The sequence below is a fragment of the Pseudophryne corroboree genome, chromosome 4 (genome assembly GCF_028390025.1).
Source record: "Pseudophryne corroboree isolate aPseCor3 chromosome 4, aPseCor3.hap2, whole genome shotgun sequence".
Classification (NCBI taxonomy): Eukaryota; Metazoa; Chordata; class Amphibia; order Anura; family Myobatrachidae; genus Pseudophryne; species Pseudophryne corroboree.
Window position 1 is genome coordinate 781,594,843 of NC_086447.1, and position 9,108 is coordinate 781,603,950.

The following is a 9,108-nucleotide window of genomic DNA, read 5'->3' on the forward strand; positions in this document are numbered from 1 at the left end:
GCGGCTTCGGTGTCAGTGGCCTGGTCGGGGTCATTGCAGCTCCGGTCATGACTTCCGGGGCGGCACCCGCATTCCGCGGGGTTCCTGCCCCCTTTTCGTCCACTTATTTGCCGGCGGCGTTTACGCACGCGCAGGGATCGGTGACCTACTGGCCCACGCCGAGTGGTCCGGGTTTTGCGCAATGGGGGGGTTCTTACTCCAGTGGTTTTACCCCAGGGGCCCTCGGCCAGACGCCTTACTGGGCGTCGCCGTTTTCACAGGCTCCGTCCACTTGGCACGCTGGTTTTACTTCCCCGGGCACAGTGCCTCCAGCGTCTGGCGCAGCGTTTGAAATGGCAGGCGTCGCGACATCGGGCTTGCCCGCACTCGGTTCGCGGCCCCCACTTGCGGCTCCCCCTCCCCCGCTACCTCCGGTCCCCCCCCCCCGGAGGTGGCTGCTTTTGTGCCTCCCCTCCCCCCCCCTTCTGTTTCCCCAACAGGTGCAGGTACGGCGAGGGGGGGTCTCTCCCTCGGCCGGATTGTCGGGGGCCACGACGACAGCAACATCCAGCGAGGCACAGACAGGAGCGGCGATGCAGGCTGAACATGTGGAGACGGGGGGATCTCGGGTCCCTGAAGAGGTTCCATCCGGCCCCGCCATCGCAGCAGTTGACGCGGGCGGTCCTCCTGGAACGGGTGAGACATTTAATCCTTCTTCTGATAGCTCTTCTTCCAGCTCCTCTTCTGATACTAGGTCTTCCGGGTACCCCAGGCGCCCGCGTAAGTTAGCTAGGCTCATTGCGCATCGCTTGCACAAGAAAGAGAGGAAGGCTAAGGGCGCAGCTGCGGCAGCCACGCCGGACCCTCCGCGCTTTACGGAAATGGTGCACTGCGCTAACACTGCGGTCACCAGGGGTTTACGTAAACGGATGAGGGAGAAGATTAAGAAAGGTAAATACGTCGACATGTTCACCCTTACGGATGACATGCGGAAGGCTTTCGATAAGGCCAAGAAGGTTGGTGGCATTGGCAAGAATGCATTTCGCAATTTTCACCAGTGGCTCCGGGGGTTTTTAGTGTTCACGGCATGCTACGCCGAGACGAGGCCTAAGGAATATCACAACACGGTCAAGTATTTGTACCTGGTGCATGAAATGTACTTGACATCCAAGGGTTACGCGTGGAGGGATTACGATGAGAAATTCCGTCGTAACCAAGACGGTAACCCGACACTACCCTTGGGTTTCAAGGACGTGGAAGTTTGGTTAGAGGTCACTCATCAGAATAAGCCCCTTTATGAAGCCCAGGGCGGTAAGCCGGGTTTAAATGTCCGGCCGAGCCCGCCCACGGGGAATAAAGGGAAATGCTTTGCCTTCAACGAGGGCAAGTGTTCCCGGGGGGCTAACTGCCGTTTTCGCCACTCCTGCAAGGCGTGCGGCGGGGGGCACCCGGCCAAAGATTGCCAGTCCCCTTCCGGGTCCAGGCCCTCTGATGCTGCCGAGGTGCCCGGAAGTGGAAAGTAAGGCGTTTTCCCCCATCAACGTCCCCGAATTGGCTAAATGGTTGGGCAGTTACCCCGACGTCACTTCGGGGTTGTTTTTGTTGGAAGGTTTTCGTAGCGGTTTCAGGCTTCCCATCCCGGATTCCGTCCTCGTGGTCTCCAGGCGCAATTTAAAATCTGCACGGGATTTCCCCTCCGTGGTCGCCCGTAAGGTTCGGGCGGAAATTGATTTGGGGCGCATGTGCGGCCCTTTCCCGTCCCCCCCGCTGCCCCGGCTGTGCATTTCACCGTTAGGGGTGGTCCCCAAGAAAGCTCAGGGTAAATTCCGCCTCATCCAGCATTTTTCACACCCCCGTGGCGGCTCGGTCAACGACTCCATCCCGGAGGAAGCTTGCAGGGTGCGATATCAATCGTTCGATGAGGCCCTGCAGTTAGTCCAAAGGGCGGGTCCCGGCGCCCTCATGGCCAAGCTGGACATTGAGTCCGCTTTCCGCCTCCTGCCCATCCACCCCGACTCCCTGCATTTCCTTGGTTTCAGGTTAGGGGGTGGGTATTATGTAGATAGGTGCTTGCCCATGGGGTGTTCCATTTCTTGTGCCTATTTTGAGAAATTCAGCTCATTTTTGCATTGGTGCGTAGTGTCGGCCTCCGGCCACCCGGGGGTCGCCCACTACCTAGATGATTTTCTCTTTGTGGGTCCAAGGGTGGGGTCGGTGTGCGGGGATGTACTGGGTTTAGCTCAGAGTTTATTCGGCCGCCTGGGCGTTCCCGTGGCCTCGGATAAGACCGAGGGGCCCACGGCGTGCCTCAGTTATTTGGGCATTGAAATCGATTCGTAAGCCGGCTGTTGCCGGCTTCCGGCCGATAAGGTACTCAAGTTGTTAGGTCTCATAGAGCAGTGCCTCCTCTCGCGCAGGGTCAGACTACAACGGGTTCAGTCGTTGCTCGGGTCATTTAATTTTGCGTGCAGGATCATACCCATGGGCCGGGTTTTCTGCCGTAAACTTGAGAGATCCATGGCGGGGGTACGGAAACCTCATCATACGGTTTACATTTCGCGCGAGGTCAGGGAGGACTTGAGAACCTGGTCCACTTTCTTGGTTTCTTTTAACCGGGAGGTGTTGTGGCCAGCGAAACGCTGTTCCAACGCTGCGTTACAACTTTTCACCGACGCCGCTGGTGGTTCGGGCTTTGGGGCTTTTTTCAGAACACAGTGGTGCGCCGCACCTTGGCCCGCAGCATGGGTGACTCGAGGGTTTACAAAGAACTTGCTCCTGCTGGAGTTATTCCCCTAGATAGTGGCAGTTGAGTTGTGGGCACCCAGCTTGTCGGATCGGAGTATTGTATTTCGCTGCGACAATCTGGGCGTCGTGCACGCCGTTAATAACCAGCGCTCGTCCTCTCCTGAGGCTCTGCGCTTGTTGCGTTATCTTGTGCTCAAGTGCTTGAGGCATAACATTCATTTCACGGCTGCGCATGTCCCAGGGGTTGACAACAGAATTGCTGACGCACTGTCGCGTTTTGAGTTCGACAAGTTTAGGGAGCTGGTACCCGATGCGGAGGTTGGGGGTCTATTGGTGCCGCCCTTCCTGTGGAGAATCGTTGACTAAGGCCCTCCCTGGTGAGTGGGTCTTGCCCCTGCGGGCGGGATACCGTTTGGGTTTGGGCAACCGGTATTCATTTGGCTAGGCTTGCGCCTAGTATAAGGATCTGTTAAGTATTGTTGTTATTGCGCCTGTTGCGCGAACCCGGAAACGTGTTTTACTCATCGGTTTTTGAACGGCTAGCGTTCAGAAATGGAGGGTGTGAAGTGAATTTTTAAATTTTCCTCCGAGGGGACCGAATTACAATTGGCATTCACACACGGTTCACGGGAGGTTTTTTGAGTTTTCTCCTTCACTCGGGTTCTTACTTGCATGTTTAAGTTAATTTGTTTTTGATCTTTATAATGTCTGACGGTAAGGAATTTTCTTTTTGCAGCTACTTTGGACATCTCGGATCAGATTTGGCTCATTGGCCATTCTTTTATTTTTTGGGCGGAGAGGCATCCAATGGCAGGACGAACGGGCGAATTATTTGGGGACAAGGTAGTTAGATGGTTAGGAGTTAGAGGTTTACGTTGGATGGGTTTACTTCGCTTGCTGTTTCGCCATGAGCGGAGGTGGGGGCGGCCCGGCTGGGTTGTCATTCACCTCGGGGGGTATGATATGGGGAGGGTCAAAGGCATTGATCTCATCTTGAGTATCAAAGCGGACCTAGTAGCGTTACGGGCATCTTGGCCACGGGTGATAGTGGTGTGGTCCGACATAGTGCCCCGTTTCCATTGGCGGGGTGCCATTCGTTTCTCCGCTATAGAAAAAGCTAGGAAGAAAGTTAATTCCGCAGTGTCAGTATACGTGCAGGCGATAGGAGGTTTAGTGGTTAGGCATCCGTTTTTGGTGCTGCACAATGTGCAGTTTTATAGGGAAGATGGTATTCACCTTTCCCCTGCCGGTATTGGTGTGTTCTTGGACAGTATTTTTAGAGTACTGTCCGGTTGAATCTCTTCTCCTGTTGTTGGTGGATGGCGGTCTGCGGTTTTTTGTTAAAATCCTTGTTGTGGCGGAAAGTCGCTACCAGCCAGCGGTCAAATAGTTACATAAGTGGTCACTGTGGGGCACCCCCTTTTGAATGAACAGCGAGTATGCCCTCCCCTTGCGGGTGGACTACGAATGTTCCCTTGCGGGTTCGTCCACGGCTCTGCTAAAGTAAGGGGGGTGAGCCTGCGCAGTGCAGGTTATGTTAAGGAGGCGGTTGTGAGGCCCCTCCTATTTTATGGTTTATTATAGTTGACTGGTGCTGGTGAGTTGGTAGCGCCTTTTTCTTGCCATCCTCCAATATTCTTAGTTTAAACGACAGGTCACCAAACAATAAATATCTGTTTGACCAGGGCCGGTGCTAGGGTGTTCGGCGCCCTCCTGCAAACTGTACATTTTGCGCCCTCCAACAGCCGCATCATAGTAATTGGCCCAAATTTATTAAGCCTTAAAAGGTGATAATGTGGAGACGGCTAAAGTACCAGCCAATCAGCTTCCTAATTGAGATGTTACAGGCTGTGTTTGAAAAATGAGAGTTAAGAGCTGGTTGTCTGGTACTTTATCACTCTTTATCAATCTCCACATAATCACTTTTAAGGCTTAAAACATTTGGGCCTATTCAAATGTGAAAAGAGTGATTGGGTGATGGGGAGAGGGTGAGAGTCAGTGTGTGACAGAGAGAGGATGACAGGAGAGAGAAGGTGACAGGTATAAGATTAGAGTCAGTGGGTGACAGGAGAGTCAGTGGGTAACAAGAGAGAAGTGACAGGGAGGGGGTAGCGGCAGGGAGCAGTGGGAGATGGGCACAGAGTGACGCTGGGAGAGGCAATGGATGCCAGTGAGAGGCGGAAGGTGACAATGAGAGGTAGGGAGTGACCAGCAGAGGGTGAAAAGAGAGGGTGACAGGGAGAGGGTGAGAGTTAGTGGGTGACAGGAGAGAGAGGTGACAGGGAAATGGTGAGAATCAATGGGTGACAGGAAAGATAGGTGATGGGGAGGCAGTGACGTGCAGAGAGGTGAGGCAGGAGGGCAGAGCCTTTCCTGTCATACTAACGTATAAGACAAAGGTTTGACTATACAAAGTATATGAAAAATACAAATAAGATATAGGAAATATCTTTTTGTATTATTCTAAGAATTTAGACAGTGCCTCCCCTGCCTACCTTATCTACACATCTCTGATCAAAACTCACCAAATTTCCAGCAGTATATATTGCTGCACCCGTGTATAATACCCTTTGGCTCATATATTCTATGTAAACCTTGCTCTGGTACTCACGGTGTTTCTACAGAGGAGGGGGCCCGTGTGCACCTCCGGGTGGGCCCCCTCCTCTGAACGGCACTGTAAACTCTGGCATTGTGCTGGAGTCTACTGCCCATGCGCAGGTCTCCAGAAACATGGCGCCCACCATGATCCAGAGACCAATTTGGCTACTGCACATGCGCGGCAGTCATTTTGGCGGCGATTTCCCTCGTCAATGATGTGCCCGCCACTGGACTCCGGTAAGGTAAGTATTTAAATGGGTGCAATGGGTGCAATGTGTGCGGTGTGGGCCCCCATGGACTCAGGGGCCCATGTGCACCGCACGCATTGCACCCATTATAGAAACGCCAATGCTGGTACTAGCTAGTGCCGCCTGAGCCATTTATCTCACCACACGTCCACGTACGGGTGTCAGATTACACACACGAATATCATACCTGCCCCCCTTCCCGCACACACAAACAGGATTCTACCCCCCCTCCCCAGACACACGAATAGGATACTACCAACCCCCTCCCTCCCCAGACACACAAATAGGAAACTACCCCCCCTCCCTCCCCAGACACATGAATAGGATATTACACCCCCAGTCCCCAGACACACAAATAGGATACTACCCCCCCCCCCCCCCAGACACATGAATAGGGTACCCCCCCCCTCTCTGTTTATCTGCATCAGAAGTTACCTGTCTCAGCTCTTCTGTGGCTTGTTGCTAGAGCTACAGGCTGCTACAGGCTGGCTGCTACTCTTCTCATGATGACAGCTTGCCTTGCTCCTCCAGACAGTGCACACTGCACAGTCACATGTACATCATGTGACTTCCTGTGTCCCCTCTCTGAATCCAGCACTGACGGGAGAGGAGAGAGGGGGGCGGTGCTGAAGACTGCCGAGTCTTCGGTGAAACAGGGGAGAGAAGAGAGGAGTTTGGGGAGGCGACGCTGCTGCCTGTGTACCAGCAGACATGAGCAGAGAGGAGGAGCAAGGAGGAGAGAGGGTGGGAGCCTGACTCACAGGAGGAGATCACACTGTCACAGTGACAGAAGAGCTTCTGTTCACACTTGCGGCGCCGCTGCCTGTCACAGTGTGACAGGTGGTGCGGCAGCCAGCAGAAACACGGCGCATCAGCAAGGTAGCAGAGTGGGGAGAGCGCCTCTCCAGAGTGGCGCCTCCCTGCTTTGCAGACCTTGCTGAGCGGCTAGCGCCGGCTCTGTGTTTGACCTTTTAAATCTAGCAGTTGGTGTCCATGTGTTTATTTCTTAGTGATAAGCTAGCTAGTTATAAATGTTAAGTCATGGGTGATTTATTACATTTACTATAGTGTAATATAGTGTTTAAGCAGGTCAAATGTTTTCAAATCAATTACTGACCAAATGGGAGAGAAACATACCATTAAGCAGTAGGTTCCTGCTTTTGCTCATTGCGCCTGTAAGTTTAACATTTTTGTAAATCTGACTTAGAACCAGTTTTGATGCTCTGCCCTAGTGTCTGTCTTAGTGAGTGTCTCAGATCTGTTCTCTGGCTCATGTGACCTATTTTTATTTTCACTGCTGTGTGTGAAGACTCAGGTGGACTTGCTTAATCACATTTGCACAGTCACCACAACACACTGGGGGTCATTCCGACCCGATCGCACGCTGCATTTGTTTGCAACAGTGCGATCGGGTTAGAACTGCGCATGCGCCGGCGCTGCAGTGCGCCGGCGCATACCAGACGGCTGAAGGCCGTCGTTGCCTAGCGATCGCTTCTGCCTGATTGACAGGCAGATGCGGTCGCTGGGCGGGAGGGGGCTGGGCGGGAGGGGGCTGGACGGCGGCATTAAGCCGCCGTTTAGGGGGCGCGGTCCGGACTGCTGGGGGGGTGGGCCGTGGTGGCTGCATGACGTCACACGCAGCTGCTGCGACCCGGGCAGCGAAGAGGTTCTCCCAGCCAGCCGCAGGAGCTGTGCTGGCCGGGAGGCACTCCTGAAATGCAAAAGCATCGCCACTGTGCGATGCTTTTGCACTTCTGGGGGGGGGGGGGGGAGGGTGAATGCGGCACTGACATGCGGGGCGGACTAGCCCTGTGCTGGTCGTCCCCCCGCATGTCTGAGTGCCTGATCGTAGCTTTGCTAAATTTAGCACAGCTACGGTCAACTCAGAATGACCCCGACTGTCATGTGTAATGTGACCCCCACCTCCGACATGCAATGACCTGACATCAATGAACAGTGGGTTTGTCAGGTCACAGTGTGTCATGCATGATCATTTTATAGTCCTGTCCTCTGTCTTGTTCTTACCCTCATTAATGGCACTCGCTGAATACACAGCACAAACCGTCTTGATTATTGCACCAATGTACTGAGCTTCTGTCAAGCTAGCTTCATGGTGCATGTCTCCCAAGAGACACCTTCAATAACTGTAGAGACATAGAAACTGCCAAAACTGTAAAGGCCACATCATTCCTAAATCACTGCTTAGTTTGGCCTAGAACTGCTCTTCTCAGCTGCAGGGCAAGGTAAGACGTAAATCACATTACAAGTCCTTTTGTGGACATGGAACTTGGCTATTTATTCAAAATAAATAATAATAATAATAATAATAATAATTATTATTATTATTATTATTATTGTTGTTGTTGCTATTATTATCAAATATAGGGCCAGATTCAGACTTGGGGCAGCCATTTATCGATCGACTTCGCATGCGTACAGATCGTAATGCGCATGCGTGAGGCCAAACTGCCAAATAATCCGTACATAAATTGATTGACACGAAGCGGGTGTGGTAACTGGCCGCTTTCTGGGAGTGTCAGGAAAAAGGCAGGTGTTTCCAAACATTTTAAGGGAATGTGTGGGACGTGAGCTCTGGCCCCGAACAGCCTGTTGCTATCGCACTGTAGGAGTAAGTCCTGGGCTAAGCACAGACAGCACAAAAGGGAAAAAACATTAAATTTTGAGTGAGTTGCAAATGGATTTGCAGCTGACCGGTGTACGCAGAGCTTTTCGCAAGATGTACGCAGACATCCATGGGGAGGGTATTCACTCTGTTTGGGCGGCGACTATGTGATCACAAACCTCTGCAAATTCGCAGAGAAGCGATCAGGTCTGAATCGGGCCAATAGACATTATTATTATTATCATTATTATTATTATTAGTAGTAGTAGTATTATCAAATAAATATATAAATACGTAGTAGTAGTAATAATAATAATAATAATAATAATGGGCAGTACGGATGGTGTAATGGTTACAATTACTGAGGTCATGGGTTCGATTCCCACCTTGGCTCTAACTGTGTGGAGTTTGTATATTCTCTCCACAACTGCATGGGTTCCCTCCGGGTACTCCGTTATCCTCCCGCAATCCAAAAATATACTGGTAGTTTAATTGGCTACCTACAAAATTAACCCTAGTGTGTATATGTGTACATGTGGTAGGCAATATAGATTGTAAGCTCCACTGGGGCAGGGACTGATGTGAATGGCCAAATATTCTCTGTAATGCTCTACGAAATATGTGTGTGATATATAAATAACTGGTAATGAATACAATAAATAATAATAATAATAATAATAATTATTATTATTATTATTATTATTATTATTATTAGCTTCATCATCAATCAAACAAATAAATAAATAAATAAATAAATACATAAACATTGCAGTTCCAAAACAGCACATTCCTTCCATTTTCACTGACACCTATCCTAGGAAAACCTGCAATGTAGAGGGTACTATAATGGACAATAATGTGTGCAAACATAAATTGTGGCTATGTATGGTGACATATTGCTCTAATTAAATTGAC

At 51.2% G+C, this 9,108-nt stretch overlaps 1 long non-coding RNA gene across 1 annotated transcript in view; it reads right to left on the reverse strand.

Annotated features, from left to right (window-relative positions):
- LOC134911767 (uncharacterized) overlaps positions 1-6,140 on the reverse strand; it is a 56,987-nt gene extending 50,847 nt beyond the window's left edge. The window contains exon 1 of the long non-coding RNA XR_010176829.1: positions 6,006-6,140. This is a non-coding gene — a long non-coding RNA (uncharacterized LOC134911767). The remainder of the gene's footprint in view (positions 1-6,005) is intronic.
- Between the last annotated feature and the right edge of the window lie 2,968 nt (positions 6,141-9,108).